The 4,779-nt window shown below is 32.0% G+C and overlaps 1 long non-coding RNA gene across 2 annotated transcripts; it reads right to left on the bottom strand.

Annotated features, from left to right (window-relative positions):
- Positions 1–869: 869 nt before the first annotated feature.
- On the bottom strand, positions 870–3,742 carry LOC112789520 (uncharacterized). Of its 2 annotated transcripts, none has more exons than XR_003196278.3 (4): positions 3,112–3,742; positions 2,902–3,029; positions 2,646–2,783; positions 870–1,105 (listed from the first exon to the last, which is right to left on the bottom strand). It is a non-coding gene; the product is annotated as an uncharacterized lncRNA (long non-coding RNA). The 2 variants fall into 2 exon arrangements; XR_003196279.3 differs by having other exon boundaries at positions 870–1,782; positions 3,112–3,721.
- Positions 3,743–4,779: the final 1,037 nt, after the last annotated feature.

A 4,779-nucleotide genomic window follows, 5' to 3' on the forward strand; every position in this document is an offset into this window, starting at 1 on the left:
TGGACCCACAATAACTTTGTACAATGTGTACAATGGACTATTGAGTTACAAAATGTTAGGGATAATAAACATCTTCCCAAAAGCTTAAACTGATTTTGGTGTTCACCAATGATCGAACTCTTCACCTTTTGGATCTAGTGCTCTAATACCATATCATGATACCACTCATCCCAAAAACTTCAGCTGATAAAAAAAGGTAACACTAATAGTTATATTTCTAATACTCCATAAACTTCCATTGTACACATTGTACAAATATTCCATTGGCTCTTCATACTTTCCCTTAAAATTAATTAATCTTTTGGAATTCTAATGAATAGTTGTGCTCGATTTGTTGGATGATTATCATTTTGAATTTTTTTTAAACAAAAAGTCAAAAGTAAGGTTGGTCAAATTCGTCTAATGGTCATTAATGTGTGAAGTTTTGATAAGAATGGAATTGAACACCTTAGGAAAAAAAATCATAAATGAATTTTATATTTTAAATTAATTTTATATTCTAAACCAATTATTATAAGCTAAGTAATTCGGTTTAATTAATTTTATTAATTATAGTTATATGATATCAAAAATAATTTTATTAACTATAGTAAAATATCATATAAAATTAGTAATTTTTTAGAATAATTATATAGATTATAATAATATAATTCAAAAAATTAGTTATTTTTTTAGTAATTTTATAAATTTAGAAATATGATATGAGAAATTAATAAATTTTTAAAGTAGTTTTATTAATTATATTTGTAATACCCTCACTATCAGAAGTCACGCTTCCGGCTGTGCTACTCTGATATGAAGAAGTATTACGACTACTTTATATACTAAATACTTAAATAGGAGCCTGTGACTCGACACTGTATCGCTGATTTCTTAGAAAACCAAAAATAAACACTTTATCTTAAGAAAAATACAAACATGCATAGATTCATATACAAGACTCCTTACATAATAACTCATAATATAATATACATATAAAACATACAAACCCTATCCCTCTTACAAACTTGTAATAACAAGGACGAGGGAAGAAAATAATCTAATTAATACAACACTTATAAACCAAATGCAGTATGACTCTTCTTAATGCTTCTTCATCCGGTTCCTGAAAAGGTAAAACTGTAGGGGGTGAGAACCTAACCACACGGTCTCACCACGGAACTTCAAAGTTGTCATAAGAAGATATCTAATGAGAAAACTGTTTTCAAGCTCAATGATTATCAGTGCCTTATGAATCTTTTAAAAACCAATAGAAAAATCGTTCAAAACCTTTTCAAAGCAACGATGTTTAATCTTTCAAGAAATCCGAAACCTTTCCTTTCTTGTAAGAAAATCTCAATCAGAAATCAACCACGCAATCAAACACCACAATTATTAGTTCAGCACTAAAATTCATTCTCAAATGTAGCACGCCAGGATAAACACAGGCAAGACAGACAAGGAAAGCACAAGTAGGTAGCAGTTACAGCATATAATTCAAGTAGCAGTTAAGAACAGTTTAGCAATTAGGCAAACCAAAACAAGTTCAAACCCAAGCAAAGCATACAAATGCATATGATGCATGCCTGTCCTATGGCTGATGAAGCTCATCTGTCGGTTATCCAGCCAACCCGACAAGTCTGAATTGTCCTTAGACTGTCCCCCGACGTGCATCCCCAAGAGTCTATGCATAGTTTTTTCTCAAATAATCAATATTGCTCAATGGGGGTAACATTCCCGGGAATTTATATAGTGTCCGGTCACACTTATGTCGTAGAGTCAACAGAGTATCGAGTTTTTAACCTGGTACACATGGTGGCAAGCCACAACACTTAATCCAGGGAACCTCGTATCTCAGATATTTCAAATTCATAAGCCACATAAATAATTCATTCATCATTCATCAATATCTAAGCCATTCTCAATATCATCATCATTCGTAAATCCATATCCCATTTCCAAATTCATTCAAAAATCATATTTCAAATCAATCCTCATCATCCTTCTTTCCGTTAATCAACAATCTCAATTCAAAACATAACTCTTTTTTTTAAATAAATCAATTCGAAACAAATAACGTTTAAGAACTAAATCTTTTTAAACAATTACTTCAAACAAAACTTCCAGTTTTATAAAATTTCGGCAGCATCTCTTCTAAAACTCGGATTCTGCCACCCTGTTCGGGTCCCAACCAAACCAAACCAAACACCTGTTAATCAGTCAAATCACTTCCAACAACCATTATCACAACAACAGCACTCAACCCAAGGAAATTACAAAATCCAGAATTCAATCAACAAATCCTATAAATCACAATTTAAACCGACTTCAACCAATAGCATCAATCAATAGTTAAGAATTCTCGATCTTCTCAAACAGTTTCAAACCAAACCATTCCCTCAAACACTTTTCGAATCATTTCCAAAATAGCAAATCATTCTCAATAAATAACCCGTTTTCAAATATCAAGTCTTTTCCAAGTTTATTTTAAAATCAAATTCCAATATCAAATCGGATTTAATATCAAATCAAACTAATGATCTCATTCAACCAAAACAACTCAATTCATTTCATAAGACTCACGAAATCACAAAAATGTATTTTACTTGTTAATATCGATTTATAATAACCCTGTAATGTAAAATAGATTTAAGAAAAACCCCTACCTTGATTAGACAAAATCGTGTAATTTAAACGCGACAATCCCCTTTCCTTCCTAATTCGCAGCAGCGTTAATTTTCCTACGGTAATGACAATGGTTGCAGCAGGATTCGAATTTGATGAAATCAAATGCAGGAACAACACTGAAAGTTCAAGGCAACACCGAAATTAAAATGAAATTAAAACCAGAACAAACAAATAAATGAAACCAAGGCAGGTTAGAGTGTAAAAGTGAAACAGAACCAGGGAAAAAGGTTAAACCAGGGTAGTGACACTGGACTTGAATTAGGGCAAGACAATAGAAATTCCAGGGCATTTAGGCGGTGACTGTGGCGGCAGCTATAACCACCACGGCGTAGCCACACAAGCAACATCGGTGACTGTATAACCTGACGCAAACAACCTCAGTAAACAACTCACAGTAGAACCAACTCAACAGAAAAGAAGATCTGAGGCAAGATTAGAGCTTACCAGACAGACTTAGGCCTCAGTGGCGGTTTCCGGCGGCGACGTGGCGTGGTGCGGCGCGGTGGACGGTGGCGGATCTGCAACGGTGAAAGGCGATGGAGGCATGGCCGCTCGAACAAAACCCTCCTCCGTCGATCTTTCTCTTTCCTCGAGCTTCTCTCCCTTTGAATCTTGCCGGCGGCAACCATGGGAGCTCGGCGACGGCAACAACACACGGCGGCGCAGCGTTGTGTAGCGGGTCGCGCTCCTCCTTGCAGCACTGTCCCGCATCTTCTCCTTCCCCTGTTCGTGATTCCAACGACGGCGGTAAGGATCCGACGTAGCTGGCGGTGATGACGCGAGCAACAGGACGCCAAGGCGGCGGCAAGCTACTTCCTCCCCGACTCTCTCCCTCATTGGTGCGACACGGCGGCGCGGCGACAGTGACGCCCGCCGGCGCCGTCCTTCTCCTCTCCCCCTTCTTTCCTTTTCCCGCGGTTCCCCACTCCTCTCTTCCTTTTCTTCTTTTCTTTCTTTCTTCAGTCTTTCTGAAGCTGGGTTTTGGGGAAGGTTAGGGAAGAAAGGTTGGTGGCGGTGAATAGAAAGAAATAAGGAAAACTGAAAAAGAAAAACTAATGATAAAGTTAAAGTAGAGAATTAGTATTTAAAATTTTTATAAATATATAAAAGAAAACATAGTATACAGTATTAATTTTAATTTAGATTTAGTTAATTTTAATCAAATTAGGATATAGAGTGTTAATTAAAAATCTAATTTAATCCATTAAAATTACTTTCAAAATATTATTTGATTATCAATTTACTAATTGACATTTAATCAAATATTCTAATTTAGAATTAGAAATAATATAATTAATTTCTTTCTTTGCTTATAAAATTAAAAGTATTAAATTCTAAAATCTCTATTATTTAACTAAATTATATAAAATTCTTATTCTTTTACAACTGTAAGTTGTATAATTTAAATATAGAAAATTATTCAATGACTATAAAATTAATGTATAATTTCTAATTTAATTGTCAATCGTCAAAACTTGATTTAATTACTTTTAATAAAATAATTTCTAAAAATAAAGTCTCTAGTGAATAAATAAATTGAAATTAACTCATAATAATTTTTTTTTTTGAAAATTATGGGTCTTACAATATTAATATCATATGAGAAATTAATAATTATGTTAAATTAATTTTATTTAATTTTTTTATTTTGCCAAAATTTACTATGATTTTGTTTTATATATTTTTTTATGTATTTTGATTAATAGTTTTTAAGGGTGTTGCTATTTTGTTTATTAATATTTCAAATTTTCTATAATATTTTTTTAGAACTTTATTAACAAGTTCTTCTTCATAATTTTTTTTATTTTTTAATAGAAACATATTTTGATTTTTGTCTTTGATATTTTATATTCATTGAGTTATACTAAATTTTTTTTTGCAGTGTATTTTTTATCGACAATATGTATAGTCTTTTCTACTTCTTTTAGTTGCTTTTTTTAATCTTATTTTTAATTGTTTATTTAACTTTTACTCCCAATGTGTTTATTATATTTCACTTCGTCTTAAATTCAATTTCATAGTCATCTTTCAATTGTATAAAATTGAACTATTTTTTCAAAAATATTTAAATTTATTATCTATTACAAACAATTATTATAATAAACAAACAAA

This window comes from Arachis hypogaea, chromosome 3 (genome assembly GCF_003086295.3).
Source record: "Arachis hypogaea cultivar Tifrunner chromosome 3, arahy.Tifrunner.gnm2.J5K5, whole genome shotgun sequence".
In the NCBI taxonomy this organism is placed as follows: domain Eukaryota; kingdom Viridiplantae; phylum Streptophyta; class Magnoliopsida; order Fabales; family Fabaceae; genus Arachis; species Arachis hypogaea.